The sequence below is a fragment of the Manis javanica genome, chromosome 5 (assembly GCF_040802235.1).
Source record: "Manis javanica isolate MJ-LG chromosome 5, MJ_LKY, whole genome shotgun sequence".
Lineage (NCBI taxonomy): Eukaryota > Metazoa > Chordata > Mammalia > Pholidota > Manidae > Manis > Manis javanica.
In genome coordinates, this window is record NC_133160.1 from 48455487 (window position 1) to 48473650 (window position 18164).

Sequence of the window (18164 nt, forward strand, 5' to 3'; positions counted from 1 at the left end):
TTTCAGTCTTTAAAATATACTGATGAAACTTGTGATTTCTACAGGATAATGGTGACTGCCTACACATGATGAGAGGCGGCCATCTCCAGAAGACACTGCTGCTGGGAGAGGGGTGGGCAGCTCGAAGAAGGTATGGTAATGAAGTGTGGTGGAAATAACTTACAAAGGAGATCACAGAACTGAAGTACAGCAAACTCCTACTGACCCCTCCACGCTATTCATGAGTCTAACAATACCTAACAGGACCAAGGGAAGACAGCATTCAAAAAATGAGGTCATGAGGCCACCCAAGCCCTGTATCTCCCATCAAGGAAACACATGCTACTGTGGCCCAAACTCTAAGACACTGAACAGAAAAAGGCCAGCAGCACCATACAGAGATACTGTGTAAGAAGGAAGAGTAAAACTTTTTCAGCTGACAAGTATACTCCCAAAACGACCACAAAGCAGAGGAAAAAAACACTCCCATATAATTTAAATATTATTAAGCAAGTATTTACAGATATGAAACCATACTACAAGTCATAAATTCAAAACTAAAAATAGAAGAGCATGTAACACATAATAAATATAGCAAGAAGGATGACAGAAACTCAAAAGACCAGGATACGCCACCCCAAATGCCACTTTGTCATATAGATGATTTTGGGCTGGAGGCAAATGAAAATCAGCAGAGGAGAAGCACAAGAGCACCTTCTCAGAGCTTCCCTTAACCTGACTAAAAGAGAAACTTGTGAGAATGAGGACTGCTTTAAATCCCCTCCCCAGGGAGCTTCATGACCATGAGGAAGACAGGAAGTCCATGCAGACAGGACACGCACAAACCAGCCTGCTCCATTTGTTTCCCAGTTTGCTGCCCATGGAAACCTGAAGCCTTTTGTCTTGACCCTTCTCTAGAAATGTACTTTTCTTTGTTGGGATTCTATATAAGCCCACATTCTAACCACCCCTTTGAGTTAATTACCACTGCATTGTTAGGCTGGAGAAAGGAAAAACAAGGACATGCAAACAGAACAGAGAGATGCCATAGGGGGAGAACAGACCAGACCCCAAAGTCCATGCCATATATGGAAAGGGGACAGCTCTCCCGGAATTCCATTCTGATGTGCCAACTACTACCCGGATGTCAGCCTCCCTCTTGGAAAGAAAAAAGTTTCTAGTTGACTATTATGTCACCTTTAGCCAATCATACCTCAACACCCCTTAGGATAGCTTGCCCACTCCTCCCCCTCCTAATCCCTAACCGGGCGTGACTTCTCTGGCCTCTGACAAGGCCACAGAACCTCACCGGGGGTATTTAAATAAATTACCTGGCCCTTTGTTGCCTCTCTTTGCCTGCTTATTTCAGCTAGAATTTATCTTACATATGGTGCCGAAACGCGAGGAGTGTGAGCACGAGACCCCAACCGGCCACTGGCAGCCCCGCCCCCTCCTTCCCCAACCCGGGACCTCAGCCTGCTCTCTGCTGCGTGGACTATTTTCCGGTGAGTCCCTCAGTTTCCCCAGTCTGCTTCCCTTCCTAACTCTGTTTCACTTGGTCCGTCCGAAATCGTAGCTACGTCCAGGTCCGGGCATTCAGCCTATCTGTTGCAAGTATCCAGGATACTCACCCCTGGCCCTGTGGTGGGGAAGACATCCCTCACCCAGGCTCCCAGGCCATCTCCCCTGACTTGGTGCGCTTGGGATGCTGGGCGCGATCCTCTCAGCAGGATTTTCTTTTCTGGGAAGTGAATGCAGACATGGGAAACCAGCCCATGAAAGCAGAGGCTCAGACCCAGCTGCGATGTCTCATTTCTAATCTGGCTACTCTGTTTGTCCCAGGAAGTCCGCAAATGGAAGCTAGTCTTCCTTTGCTCTGAGGCCGGGCCTCAGTATCCCTTGGACAATCAATCTCGCTGGCCCCCTGAGGGAACTTTTGATTTTAGCCTCCTCACCAACTTAACTAATTATCAACACCGGAGGGGAAAGTAAAATGAAATCCCATATGTGCAGGCTTTTTGGACTTTGCACTCCCGTCATGACCTTTATGTTAAGTGTTCTATAACTCAGGTTCTTCTGGCCCGATCTCCAGTTAAAGATTGTCAGCCTCTGAGTGTTCAGTCCTTTTCAGATCCGCCAGAAAACCTCAGTCGCCCACCTCCCTCAGCTCACGATCCCCTCCCCCTCTCTCCACCACCATCTCTAAGTCCTTTGTCTTCCCACGTGTGGCCTCCATCTTAAAGTCCTGCATTCTCAACCATGCCGTTGTCCTGCTCTCCTCTTCCGGTGGCTGCACCACCCCGCCCCCTCTCCTTCCACCTTCACCGCCCTCTTCCCCCACCAGAACACTCCCCTCCTGCCCTCTGATTCCAGAAGCCACAGACAAGAAAATGAGAAGAGAGACGGCAATTAGATATCAGTGACTCAAGTCTTTGTATCAGTTTGTCTATCTGCATATATGTTTTTATGAAAAAGTGTTGCTGACTGTAGTCATTGTATCTCAGTTTGTACGTTTGTGTGTCTAAGTGTATAAACGAAAAATACTTTATTTAAGAACAAGTGGTTGTGAAGATTGAGCATTCTAGAACTTCCAGAGAATCTAGTAAAAAAATGTTAAGCATGAAAGCTAATTTGAGTTTAGCTGAAGGGGGCATGTCCTTGTTATCATCTGCCTAAGTTTACCTAAAGTCATTTAAGTCAATGTTATCTGCTAAATCTTTTAAGAATAAAATGCTTAAAGGCTTCCCTTTGTCTAACATTCATTAAAAGTTTTGTAAGTAATATATAAAATTAAAGCAAATGAGTCTCAGTTTCAAGTACACAGCAAAATTAGAATTTTGTTTTCAATTAAAAAGACAAAGTTTTCTTAACTGTTAGCTCTTAATATTGAAAAATTGCAGAAAGTTCTTCTAATTGTTTTATCAAAGCAGTTTCTTATGCTTAAAGTCTCAGTGAGTTGTCGGAGTCTTTAAGAAAATGAGATCTTAATATTAAAAGGACTAAAAGCTAGACTTTGATAATAACTATATAACCTTCTTTATTTGCCTTTAAAGTACTTTGTTGTCATTCTAGTTAATTAGATGTGTTGCTTCATAGCAACCTATAATCCTATTTAAGCAAGTGCCTTAAAACTTTCTTTTAACAACTTCTCAAAATCAAATTCAAAAAAGGTGCTTTTGCCTCTAGTTAACTCTGATATTTTCCAGAGGGCCCCTGGAACATGTCAGAGGAATTTTTTTCTCATTGGAGAAAGTATTTAACTAATTTGGCTTATTTATCTGATATATACTTACCTGCTTAATTACCTGGAAAGCACTGTCAAAGGGAATAATGCTGAACTTTGTTACTGAATGTTTTGTGTTCCAGAAATATCAGAATTTCCTTATGTCAACTGTCTTACAGTAAGCTCTCATCAGATCTTTAACCATTGTCATTTGTAAGTCTTTTGCCATTTAGAGTCACTGTTTTATTACTCCTACACTAGTAAAGAACTAGATTTCAGCAGAACAGGTATTGGTTACATAGGATTAAGTGAACTAAGGAAGATAGTTTTGTGACTTTTTGTTTCAGATGTTGCTGATAAAGTGTTTTAAGCTTTTTCTCTTACGCTGACAACAGTTTCATGAATGACAATACCTTTATAAGCAGAATTGAAACATTTATCTTTCTACCTGACCCCCCAAGAATTTCAGTATTTTAATGTTTCATGGCAGTATGTTTATTTGCATAAGTTCAATAAGAACCTGCCTTCCTTGTAAGAGGACCAATTAAAAACACAGGTTATACTACCAAGGCTTTGAATGGAATGTCATACCTGAGAGATACATGCATAAACTCAGATACAGACAGACAGCTTTAAGGAACTAAGGTTGACTTTATAGAGCCAACAAAGCCCCTTGGAAGAACTGGCCTCGTACCTTGCTTACAGAGTTCCCAGCAGCCTTACCAGGTGAGTAAAGAAGGTCACTTTCTGGCAGGTGCAAGAACCTCAAGAAGAGAGGAATTCACCCAAATGAACAGGTACTGCAGGCACAATCTGATGGCAAGTCTGGCTTGGCTTTCTGGCCTCAAGAGGCCCTTAAAAGTTCAATCTGAAATTCCTTAAAAAAAGTTCCAGCAAAGCATATTTAAAAGAGCCCATGTAATCAATTGCTCTTCTTGCTGCACTTATGCAAATAATCAAGCCAACTGTTAATTATTTTCTTAATTTAACTACTAATAAAAATAAGGGTGATTTTACAGAAAAGTATTGTTTCAATAATGCAGTCTTATCTATACTAAATCCCAATACTAGTCATTGAGATGTAAGCTCGATCCAGAATTCCAGTCCCCCACAATAGCCTGGCTAATGCCCCTACTAGGCCCCTTAATAACAGTTTGTGGTTTACTCTTAGTTGCCCCTTGTGTCCCCAGGTTCCTCCAACAGCAGCTAACCCAGATGACCTGAGTCGCCAACAACCAGATGTTACTTCACCGTTACGCACCTCTTCCCACTGAACCCCCTCCTTCAGCCTAATACCAGCCTCAAACCCCCACGATGCCCCTTGTCAGCCGGAAGTAGCCAGATTGAGTCGTCACCCATTATGACCAAAAGGCTGGAATGTTAGGCTGGAGAAAGGAAAAACAAGGACATGCAAACAGAACAGAAAGATGCCATAGGGGGAGAACAGACCAGACCCCAAAGTCCATGCCATATAGAAAGGGGACAGGTCTCCCTGAATTCCATTCTGATGTGCCAACTAAGACCCGGATGTCAGCCTCCTCCCTCTTGGAAAGAAAAAAGTTTCTAGTTGACTATTATGTCACCTTTAGCCAATCATACCTCAACACCCCTTAGGATAGCTTGCCCACTCCTCCCCCTCCTAATCCCTTATAAGTGCCCCATCTCCCTAACTGGGCGTGACTTCTCTGGCCTCTGACAAGAAGGCCATAGAACTGCACCTGGGGGTATTTAAATAAATTACCTGGCCCTTTGTTGCCTCTCTTTGCCCGCTTATTTCAGCTAGAATTTATCTTACATGCATGTGTTTAATACACTGTTTTCTCTGTTAATCTGTCTTTGGTCAAGTCTAGTTTGCAGGGCCCCAGCTGGAGAACCTAAACTAGAGGGAAAAAGTAAAGCTTTGCACAAAAATGTAAGACAACAAACTGTTCTCTCAAATTCTAGAAGAGAAAGAAAAAGACTAAATCATCTCAGAAATGGAATCTTAGCTGTAACATACCTAAAAGGAGAACAGATTTACCAACTGTAACTCTAGGGAGAGGAAATCCAAGGACAACAGACCTCTAAAACCAAAATCAATCAAAGGGAGAAATTAGATTTAAAACCCATTTATTGCTTATAAACTGCAGTCTGGGGTCATCTCCCCTTCCTGCTCTAACAGAAGCAAACCACCCCTCCCCCTAACCTCTCAGGTTCAGATAAGCCCTCTGTTGCCTGGTAATTACCCATTGATATAGAGATGAACTTTTCTCCAGCCCTGAGGAACGCCTGGTGATATGCAGATGCACTAAAGCCAGAAGAGATATTCTGGAAACATTACAATTTTACCCACAGGCCACCCCTCCAGAAATCTCACCTTATAATTTACTTATTCCCCCTCTTCTGCAATGGTCCTTGGGGGAGAAAACTGGAGCATTGTGATCAGACTAATAACATATAATAGCAACAGCAATAAAATCACAATAATCCTCAAGCCAGAGGATTCAGCTAGGTACAAAGTCCCATGCAGATTAAGAACATAGCTCGTTCATTCCAGCCATCACATCGCACCTGCCACCTGCAGCCAGGGGGTGCATCCAGGCCACTAGGGCTGTAGAAGAAAATAACCACTATCTCTGGGGGCCACTCTGCTGTCACTCCAGGAATACACATGAGGACAGCTTCCAGGCCTTTTCCCCAAGGTGCCAGAAGGGCCAGCCATCACTGGTCCATGTGTCAAAATTTCCAGGGCCATGTCCATTCAATGGTGTCTCCAGAATTTAATGCTGTTGGGGCTGGTAGCAGGATGTTCTCTGCTGGCCATACCCTGGCTCCAATAACTCTTCTTTGGTGTGCACATACAGTTGTATATCCACAGGGCTTAAAGATCCTTTATGGGGCTTCTCATTCAAACACCGTAATACTGTCCATAGGCAAATTGACCAGCCCTGTAGACTATTGGTCAACAAACCATTGTATTTCCCTATCAGGTCTGCCCTGGTAGGGTTATGTGGTACATGAAATTTCCACTTTATTCCTAATTGCTGCACCCATTCTGTTAATACATGTCCAGTAAAGTGGGTGCCTTGATCCCTCTCAATCACGTGTGCCAGCCATAGGCTGCAAAGAAACTCTCTAGCTCCCCCTTGGTGGTCTGCTGATCAGCACGACATCCACGAAAAGCAATCAATAGTCCAGTAGATGTATCCACACAAGTCATGGCATCCCGATATCCTGATATGGGCAGACGTCCAGTATAGTCTATCTACTGCCTGAGGAGGGCTGTCTCTTACTATTGTCCCATGCTGCTGTGGGACTCAGTGTAAGTACCCCTTAGAGCATAGGAGGCACTCCTCTCCAAGGGCTCAGGGCCTCTCCTCGGCCTCCACTGCCCACAGTGCTCTAGCTGGCAGCAGGAGCAGCAGCAGCAGTGGCAGCGGCAGCAGCCTTCAGCTCAGGCCAAGGAAAGGGCCAGGGTCAGCATGGCTAGCAGTGGTGGTGGCACCTCCATGACCATACAAGTGCAGACACACATCCCTTGGTGCAAGTACCACTTCTCCCCATCATCTCTAGGGGCAGCCCTCCCAAAGGTCACACCCATTATGACAGATTTCGGGTTTAGAGATCCCGCCAACTATGCCAAATGTAACTCCAGGGAGAGGAAATCCAGGTACACTAGACCTCTAAAACTGAAATCATTCAAAGGGAGAAATAAAGTTTAAAACTCATTTATTGATTACAAACTGTAGACCGGGCCATCTCTCCTTCCTGCTCAAGCAGAAGCAAACCAGCCCTCCCCCTAACCTCTCAGGTTCAGATAAGCCCTCCGTTGCCCAGGTAATTACCCATTGATATGGAGATGAACTTCTCTCCACCCCTGAGGAACACCTAGTGATATGCAGATGCACTAAAGCCAGGCAAGATATTATGGAAATATTACAATTTTACCCATGCAGGCACTGAGCAGAAAAATGAAAGCAGCCAAAAGACTGAAAATGAAATAAAGGAGAGAAAATGATCAGAGACAAAGTGCTAGAGGACAGGCAAGAGCTAATACCCAGGTAACTGGAGTCCCCGAAGAGGGAGGGGACAAAAAACACTGAAACAGTATTTAAAACTATAACCTCATTAACCCTATTAAAAAATGGGTAGAGGATATGAACAGACAAATCTCCAAAGAAATACAGATGGCCAGCAGGCACATGAAAGATGCTCCACATTGTTAATTAACAGGGAAATGCAAATTAAAACCACAGTGAAATATCACATCACACCAGTTAGGAAGGCCAACATCGAAAAGACTAAGAACAACAGATTGCTGGCGAGGATGTGGAGAAGGGGGAACCCTCCCCTACACTGCTCGTGGGATGTAAGCTGGTTCAACCATTGTGGAAAGCAATATGGAGGTTCCTCAAAAAACTAAAAATAGAAATACCATTTGACCTGGGAACTCCACTCCTAGGAATTTACCCAAAGAAAACAACTTCTCAGATTCAAAAAGACATATGCACCTATGTTTACTGTAGCACTCTTTACAATAGGCAAGATATGGAAGCAACCTAAGTGTCCATCAGTAGATGAATGGATAAAGAAGATGTGGTACATATACACAATGGAATACTATTCAGCCATAAGAAAGAAACAAATACTACCATTTGCAATAACATGGATGGAGCTAGAGGGTATTATGCTCTAGTCAAATAAGTCAGGAAGAGAAAGACAATACCAAATGATTTCCCTTATTTGTGAAGTATAACAACAAAGCAAAACTGAAGGAACAAGAGCAGCAGACTCACAGACTCCAAGAAGGGACTTGTGGTTACCAAGGGGGAGGGGTGAGGGAGGGCACATGGGGAGGGAGGGAGAGGGGGATTGTGGCCTATCATGATTCATGCACATGGTGTGTGTGGGGTCATGGGGAGGACAGTGTAGCTCAAAGGAGACAAATAGGGACTCTGTGGTGTCTTGCTACACTGATGGACAGTGACTGTAATGGGGTATGTGGGGGGACTCGATAATAAGAGTGAATGTAATAACCACATTGTTTTTCTTGTGAAACCTTCATAAGAGTGTATATCAATGATACCTTAATAAAAAAAACTATAAAAAGAACTTATGGAAACAAAAGATCTGAATCTAAATACTGAAAAGGCCTACCACATACTGGGAAAACTGAGAATGTTCCACTGTGAATCACATTCTAGTAAGAACATCGATTTTGTGAAGAAAACCTCTGGGCATCCAGGAAAAAAGGTCACTTAAAAAATGAAGAATATCAGGTTAGCATCAAATTTCAGCAGTAACATACAAATCCAAGACAATAAAGGAACAGCACTTTTGAAGAAACTCAAGGGAAAAAACTGTGGACCAACAAAGCAAGAACTTAACAGCACAAACTTGCAACTGAGAGATGACGGAGGAACATATGAGTGAAGACTGGTTGTGGTGGCACTCAACATGCTCCACTACAGATTAGGGCTAAACAAAGTAGGGAAAAGGGTAGAGATACAACATGGAAATATTTGTTCGGACAAAGTACTGCCCACCAACAGTCCCCCTGCAGGAAGGGGGGAGCAGAGCATACCCGCTACTAGCACAAAGGCAATGCGTGTTCCCAGAGCAGACAAAATACTAGGTGCCTGTGTTAGAAAAGGGAGCTAATGGTATTAAAAGGATTTATACTATAATCAGTAGAATAAAATACAAAATTTCCTAAATAAAAAAAAATCACATTAAGAAAAATAGCAAATAAGATATAACACATAATAAATATAACAAGTAGGATGACAGGATTAAAAAACAGTCATGTACCAGTCATACAAATAATGTAAATGAACTGAAGATTTTTAGGTTTGCTCACAAAACAAAACCCAACTCTGTGCTATGAGAAATACAACTAAAATAAGGCTATTCTGAAAAGGCTTAAGAGATGGTCAGAAGTATGCCACACATAGCAACTGTATTTTGTTAGATTTGTTCTAAAGAGACAACCCCCAAAATGTTCCAAAGGCTTCTCTCTTGCCAGTGACTCTCTTCAGTGACTACTGAAGGCTGGCTGTGACTCTGCTGTTTCTTTCCCCTTGGGTCATCCTTCTCTATTCTTGAATGCAGTCCCCATCTGGATGTACTCTTCTCAAGAAAGGGGAAAAAAATGATGGCTGCTCGGGATAGCCTCTGCCACTTTTGCCCAGGTAGCATGTGTATGTATGTTAGGGGGCAGTTGTGTATATTCCTCAGTTCTTGTCCCCACTGCAACAATGAATTGAAGGGCAGAGACACAGCAGTGAAGCAGAGTAAAAGTTTTATTTAAAGTTACACACTTAAAGAGAGAGAAAGTGTGGATGTCCTCAGAGAGGAGATGCCCTGAAAGGCTGGGGATTCCCTCTTTCAAAGAGTTTACAAAGGGCCAGGGGGTATAAACTTGTTAAGTGGTCTCAAGATGCTTATCTCTGGTGAGAGACACCAATGTCTCCTCTCCTCTATTATCAGTCCTCCAGCTACTTCCTGCAAAATAAACCTAGCACAAGAAACTTATGGATCCAGTTCCTCTCCAGGATAGCAACTTTCCTCTGAGAACACATCAGTAAAGACCACCTGCCCTGCCCTCAAGATGAGCTGAATTATTATTGTCTGTTTGCTGAAGAATATTACGAATCTTACTTCCTGGTTTTTAAAATGCAATCATAGCTTTAAGATGGAATATCTCCTGTTCTTACTATGTTTATTTCTGGGCTTTTAGGGAAAACTAATTATGATGCTTATCTTCTGCCCTGCTTACGAATTATTTGATGGGGGTCCGGAGGAGGAGGAAAAAACAGCATATAGGTTAAGTTAAAGAAAAACCAGGCCTCAAACGTTTAGTGAAGACCTAATACCAATCTTCCTTATAGTTTTCCAAAAAGCAAAAGAGGAGGGAATACTTCCAAACTCATTCTATGAGGCCAGCATCACTGTAATAGCTAAACCAGGCAAAGACACAAAAAAGAAAATTATAGACCAATATCCCTGATGAACACAGATGAAAAAATACTCAACAAAATATTAGCAAACCAAATTCAAAAATACATCAAAAATATCAGCCATCATGATCAAGTAAGATTTATCCCAGGGATGCAAAGATGGTACAATATTAAAAAATTCAGAGAGGATTAAAGATGGTGGCATGAGAGGTGAGATGGAGGCTTCCTCTTAAAACTGCATATAATACGAAAATATAATCAATACAACTAATCCTGAAAGAGCAACAGGAAAGAGGACTGCACCAGACTGCATACACCTGGAGAAAAGAGCAGACCTCATGGAACAGGGTAATGTACCAAAGCTGTGGCCAGGCGAGACCCAACCCTTCCCCCACTCGAACTCACTGGCAGGAGGAAGAGAAACAGAGCGGGGAGGGAGTGGAGGCCTGGGACTGCTGAATACCTAATTCCGGGGATCTGCTTGGGAGCACAAACCTACATTTAATGGTGCTTGCATGGTACTCTCGTGATTAGGGAATTGGGAAGCGAAAACAGGCAGAATTCCTGGAGAGACTGAGATTCCAGCCACTTGGGGAAAGCAGGGATCCATATCTGGCTGCTCTGGGACAAAAGAAAGGTGGGCAGTCTGAGAGACTTCCTAACAAGGAAGCCCTTAGCAAGAGGGCTGCTAAAGGGGCAAGGACTGCATAGAGCTTACTGCTCAGGAGAAAGGACAGGTAGACAAAATTGTCCGGTACACTCTGCCCAGCAGGTTGGGAGCTTTCACCATCTTCAGGTGCTCCAGCTCCCTGGCTGGCTACACAACTCTAAGGACCCCCCTCCATGATATGCAGCCTACTGCGCCTTTCTTCTGGCCACCCCCACTTAGCTTGCAAACCAGCAAACCCAACCCTGGTGATAGGCCAGCCAGAGGGAAGATCTGTCTACAGCAACTAAAACACAAAGCATAGAGGCTTATACCTGTGTGCTCAGCCCACTGGTTCAGGCAGTGGAGACAGGGATAGCAGCTGGGAAGCAGGAAACAGTTCTTTCCTCCCCCTAGGCACCATACCACTCCCCTGCAATCCCTGATATTTCCACAACCATTGTGGAAAGCAATATGAAGGTTCCTCAAAAAATTAAAAATAGAAATGCCATTTGACCTGGGAACTCCACTCCTAGGAATTTACCTGAAGAAAATAAAATCCCTGATTCAAAAAGACATATGCACCCATATGTTTATCACATGACTATTTACAATAGGCAAGATATGGAAGCAACTTAAGTGTCCATCAGTAGATGAATAGTTAAGTTGTGGTACATATATACAATGGAATACTATTCAGCCATAAGAAAGAAACAAATAATACCATTTGCAACAACATGAATGGAACTAGGGGGGTACTATGCTCAGTCAAATAAGTCAGGCAGAGAAAAACAAATACCAAATGATTTCCCTCATTTGTGGAGTATAATAATGAAGCAAAACTGAAGGAACAAAATAGCAACAGACTCACAAACTCAAAGAAGGGACTAGTGGGTACCAAAGGGGGGGGGGTCGGGGAGGGCAGGTGGGGAGAGAGGGAGAAGGGGATTGAGGAGTATTATGATTAGTACACATGGAGTGTGGGGATCATGGGGAAGACAGTGTAGCACAGAGAAGACAAGTAGTGACTCTGTGGCATCTCACTACACTGACATGGCTGCAGTGGCGTATAGGGGGGACTCAATATGGGTGAATGTAGTAACAACGTTTTTCATGTAAAACCTTCATAAGAGTGTATATCAATGATACCTTAATAAAAACTTTTTTTAAAAAAGAATAAACCAGCCCCGGAAGATGACTGGTTAGCCAGAGATGGGTAAGATTCCTCAAGGGAGGAACAACCTAAGACAGGCACAGTCGCAGGAGGGCCATCAGGTGAGAAATTGGGGATCAACAGAGGTGAGGCTTAGAACCTCACCCACCCCCCTTGTTTTGAGAGAAATCTTCTGCATCCGTGGATGTATTATTGCCCTTGTCTAGCTTGGATTAACACATAGTCTACAGGCATACACCTGATCATCTACATTTGCTCTCTTACAACACTAAACTATGTTTTCTACCTTTATCTTGCATCTACCTACCACTTCAGCATTTTATTAAAAATAAAAATAATAATAATAATAAAGGGACAAATGTGGGATTCACATATAAATCAAGTATAAAAATCAAACGAATATTCATATTTGACCTGATTGTTTATAGTTCATAATGAGTGCTCAAAATCGAAAGTTTTTGTGATGACTGCCCTTGTACTGTTCACCATGTAAGAACTTATTCACTATGTAAGAATTTGTTCACCATGTAAGAACTTGTTCGTTATGCTTCAGAAGATTGGAGACTGACAAGAATTAGGCTGGGGTGGATTCATGATTGTGCATTGAGCATTGACTCCCCTATACAGAATTTTATTGTTGTTAACAACCATTTGATCAATAAATATGAGAGATGCCCTCTCAAAAAAAAAAAAAAAAGTTTACTTACATTAAAAAAAAAAAAAAAAGAATAAACCAGGCCCTTTAGCAGGTTGAAGTAAATCTTAGAAAGGCATGATCAATTAACACAGTGAAGACATGGGCTGTGCTGGGATACTTTTCTTTAACTGGTGAATATCCGGACATTCCAAGTTGCTCCTGGCCTTTGTAGCTTCAACTGATTAACTCATTAACTCTGGGGTTTTTTCTGGCTCTCTAGTTTTATCTGGTTAACACTGTGAGTCCCTCCTAGTGGGCTTTACTGACCTTATTCTCCCTCCACCCTGCTCATATCTATTTTTCTGCTGAACATGTATGCATCCTTTCCCCTCTCATCCCTCAGTCAGAGTCAGTCGAGCTAAGACAGACTCAACAGGGAGGGGAATTGCACTCTTCCCAAAGCCAGTACAGGTCACATGGCAGCAGGCAGAAGGTATAATCCTCTTGTGCAGTAAGGTCATGATGTAGGCAAATGCAAATAAGAAAGCAGGGATTGCTCTCAGTATCAGACAAGGCAGAATTTGAGCTCAAAAGTATCAAATAAGACAAAGAAATTCACTTTATAATACTAAAGATACAATTCAGAATGAAATTCTATCAGTTGTGAATCTCTATGTACCAACAAAGTAGCCACCTTTATAAGGCAGAAATGAGAGATGTAAAAAGACAGAAATATAAGACAGTAATACACCTATTTTAGTCTAAAATTAAGTGAAGAAAAAATAAACATAGATAACCAAAGACCTAGACAATGTAATCCTAACTAGATCTTAGTTATCTCTGTCAAGTCATACGTTTTGATAAGTGAAAATGCATCTTATTTGCATATGCACAAGACCATTCATGAAACTAGTAATATATTATCAGGTGGTACAGAAAAACCTCAGTTCTCTGATAAATGAAATAAAACTAGAAATTAACAATATACAAAAAAAAAAGTCCTTCCACCTGGAATAAAAACCTCAAACAATTCTTGAGTCAAAGAAGAAACATTAAAATAAAAACACTATGTATAAGAAGTGGGCGCAGGTAGGGGCGGGTGGTAGGGCTGTGCAGTGGGTGGTGAGCCAGGGAGGCCCTGCCTGTGCGATACAACAAGGCCTGCGTGGTGGTGGGGCCCGAACACCAAGGCAAGCAGGAATCGGGGGAAATGGCTTCCCTAGGATGTGGTCCGCACATGCGTCCAGGTTTTATCTGCTCCCCAGTGTGGGGCTGAGACCGGCCTTCCCGCCAGAGAAACGACGGCCTGCAGGAACCCTGCAGTGTTCCCCCGAGGACCACCGGTCACCTCACCTCCGTGGGATGCAGTGATTACACTGCCGGGATTAGTCTGGGGAGTGCATCTCTTAGAAACGTCCAGGTCACACTTGGGGTAGAGGGCATCTAAACATTCACCTCTCTGGTACAGTTCAGCATCAAAACCAGGAAAAATAAGGAGGAATGGCTGTGGAAGAACTTCAATCCATAATAAGAGATGTCAAATCCTAGAAAAGTGAGACTTTTAAAGATTTTGGCTTATTTCAGTTAGTAAATCAAAGATGCATAGATGAAGGGCACATAGACCAGCTATTAGAAATTACTCAAAATGAACAGAATAAAGTCATAATTAAGAATATGGGCTGGAATCTTGTTGGTCCTCTTGTTCAATGCCTTTTATGGAATGGTAAGGAAGATGAGAAAAGGAAATATTTTCTGATGCTTGATTAACTGATAAAGTAATTTAGAAACTTCATAACAAGGCATATTCAGTTGGATTAGCCTTGTCCACTCTTTGGAGTCAGCTATCCCTCCTCCCTCTTCCATACTCAAAAGAACAAATACAAACAGATGACTACAGCCTTTGTCAGTGATGCAAGGTCTTAATAGAGTTCACAAAGCCTTTTGTGGAAGAAGTCATTGACAACAAATAAAACTCACTGGAAAATGAAAAGTTAAAGGACAAATTACTGAAATTTTGTTTCAAAAGCTTGAAATGCCCTCTGCTGACAGCACAATTCCTTGAACAGCTGAAGAAAGTGGAAATGATCCTTTAAGGTGTTCTGCATCTGAAGCAATAAAATTTTTCTCAGCAAATGGACACCCTTTCCCCAAAATGATTTTTAATCATGGAAGGAAAAAAGAGGATTTGGGATTATCTTGAATTTGAGGAAGAAGAAGACAAACAGCAGACTATGGCTTCTCTGGCATATCTAGTATTTGCACAAGGCATCAATATTGACCAGCTCCCAATGGTCTTAAGCCCATTGTACCTTTTGTAGTTTAATATGGGGCATATTGAAGTCATTTTGCTCAGAAGAGTCTGTTTTCTCCAAAGGATTGGAGCTGTTGGAGAGTGGTTTATTAAGAATAGAAAAAACTATTGCTTCTTCACCAGTATTTAGAAATCTAGTCTACTCTCTAAGTATACTTCACCAGTGTTTAGAAATCAAAGTTTTCTTACTGTACCTCAGGGTTTAGTCAAAGTAATGACACTTTGCCCACTGAGACACTGAGGAAGAAGAGTTTAGCTTTGCTTCAGCTGTATATTAACAAGATGGATTCCAAAGGCAAATATATGCTATTTAGGTGCTTATTAAATACAAGCAATCACTCAGGTGTGGAGGTCTATATTATTCAAAATAACAAAAATCGTACAACATTTGAAAATCTATCAACATCATCCACCACATCAACAAAAAGGACAAAAATCACATGATCTTCTCAATAGATGCTGAAAAAGCATTTGACAAAATTCAACATCCATTCATGATAAAAACTCTCAACAAAATGGGTATAGAGGACAAATACCTCAACATAATAAAGGCCATATATGATAAACCAACAGCCAACATCATACTGAACACCAAGAAGCTGAAAGCTTTTTCTCTAAGATCAGGAACAAGACAGGGAAACCCACTCTACAGTGTTATTCAACATAGTACTGGAGGTCCTAGCCATGGCAATTAGACAAAAGAAAGAAATACAAGGAATCCAGATTGGTAAAGAAGAAGTCAAACTGTCACTATTTGCAGATGACATGATATTGTACATAAAAAACCCTAAAGAATCCACTCCAGAACCACTAGAACTAATATCGGAATTCATAAAGGTTGCAGGATACAAAATTGATACACAGAAATCTGTGGCTTTCCTAAATATTAACAATGAACTAACAGAAAGATAAATGAGGAAAACAATTCCATTCACAACTGCAACAAAAACAATAAAATACCTAGGAATAAACCGAACCAAGGAACTGAAAGACATATACCCTGAAAACTACAAGACACTCTTAAGAGAAATTAAACAGGACACTAAGAAATGGAAACTCATCCCATGCACTTGGCTAGGAAGAATATCATCAAAATGTCAAAATGGCGATTATGCCCAAAGCAATCTACAGACTCAATGCAATCCCTATCAAATTACCAAGAGCACTCTTCAATGAACTGGAACAAATAGTTCAAAAACTCATATGGAAACACCAAAGACCCAGAATAGTCAAAGCAATCCTAAGAAGGAAGAATAAAGTGGGGGTGGGGGATCTCACTCCCCAACTTCAAGCTCTAGTACAAAGGCACAGTAATCAAGACAATTTGGTACTGGCACAAGAACAGACCCACAAGACCTGTGGAACAGAACAGAGACTCCAGACATTAACCCAAACATATATGGTCAATTAATATATGATAAAGGAGCCATGGACATACAATGGGGAAATGACAGCCTCTTCAACAGTTGGCGTTGGCAAAACTGGACAGCTATGTGTAAGAGAATGAAACTGGATCATTGTCTAACCCCATACACAAAAGTAAGTTCAAAATGGATCAAAGAGCTGAATGTAAGTCATGAAACCATAAAACTATTTTTAAAAAATATATAGGCAAAAATCTCTTGGACAAGATGGGAGCCAAGATGGCGGCATGAGTAGACCAGCAGAAATCTCCCAAAACCATATATATTTTTGAAAATACAACAAATACAGCTCTTCCTAAAAATCTCTTGAACATAAACATGAGCGACTTCTTCATGAACATATCTACCCAGGCAAGGGAAACAAAAGCAAAAATGAACAAGTGGGACTACATCAAGCTGAAAAGGAACAAAAAAACTGAAGGAACAAAACAGCAGCAAAATCACAGAACCCAAGAATGGACTAACAGTTACCAAAGGGAAAGAGACTGGGAAGGATGAGTGGAAAGATAGGGATAAGGGGAGGGGGAGAGAGGGGGCATTATGATTAGCATGTATAAGGTGGGGGGAGGCATGGGGAGGGCTGTGCACAGAGAAGACAAGTAGTGATTCTACAGCATCTTACTGCACTGATGTACAGTGACTATAATGCGGGTTTGTGGGGGGACTTGGTGAAGGGGAGAACCTAGTAAACATAATGTTACTCATGTAATTGTAGATTAATGACACCAAAATAAAAAAAAATTCTTTTTAAGAGGTAAAAAAAAAATCAAATTGATGTGTCTTTAAAGAGAACATATAACAAATGGTTTACAGGATTGATGCCAGGGTTCTTGTTCACAAAGCTGAAGAATGAGCTTCACAAACATTCAAGGTAGGAGAGCAAGGTACCGGCTTTTATTTAGAGATAAATTGAAAGGACAGAGCTCCCAGTTCATGCCAGGAGGAGGGGGGGAACAAGAGAGTTTGTAGTGGTGCCCTGTCTAGGGGGTTTTATATGCAGTTGAGGATTTTTCAAGAACATGAAAAAAAACTTAGGGCTGTGGACTTATTAAGTGGTCCCAGGATATTTACAATTAACTTGATACAAGTAACCTCCTGCTCTGTTGATTTCTCCCTGAGATACCAGCATCTCGGTCTGGGGCCACATGAAACAAGGCGACCTGCTCAGCCACCAAGGTGGGCTGAGGCATTGTTTGCTAAGTGCAATCTTATCTTTAAGGTGGAATCCTTCTTGCTTTTTACTGTGTTATGGCTGAGCCTGCATGCTAAATTAGGTTGCCCAGTTTGCAAAATCACTTCATCAGATCTGAAGGAGAAAAGACAGCACATAGGCCTGAGATATTTAGCATGTTAAAGTGAATCGTACACATGATTACAAATGATTAGCATAAAATAAACATGTGCTACTCTTCATTATCTGGGGTACACCAACTGATCTCACTGAAGAATGACTCTACAGCTGCATGTTTAACAGTTTTAGTAGGAGGGTTTCCTTGCATTTAGTTATATTGCTGGCGGTAAATATCCTGCCTTACTTTTTCCAGAGGCCCTCACCCTACTCTGACTACAATCACAGTCCCTGTCTCAGGACTATCACTGATTTCCCTTCTAAATTTGGTACTCTTTCTCCCAGAGGATGCTGAAACAGATCTGCTGAAAAACTCAGACAGGATAATGGCTTCATTAAATATATTGAGATATATGGGTCTCAAAAATAATGAAAATGATAAACTGGATTATGCACAGAACTCGGAAAGATTCAGAATAATTTTTTATTTTTATTATTTTTATTTTGGTATCATTAATTCACAATTACATGAAGGACATTATGT

At 41.6% G+C, this 18164-nt stretch overlaps 1 protein-coding gene and 1 pseudogene across 2 annotated transcripts in view; one reads left to right on the forward strand and one right to left on the reverse strand.

Annotated features, from left to right (window-relative positions):
* NAPB (NSF attachment protein beta) overlaps window positions 1-18164 on the reverse strand; it is an 87171-nt gene that overhangs the window by 30076 nt on the left and 38931 nt on the right. The window lies entirely within an intron of this gene.
* LOC108397524 (glomulin pseudogene) lies at window positions 14098-15046 on the forward strand (annotated as a pseudogene).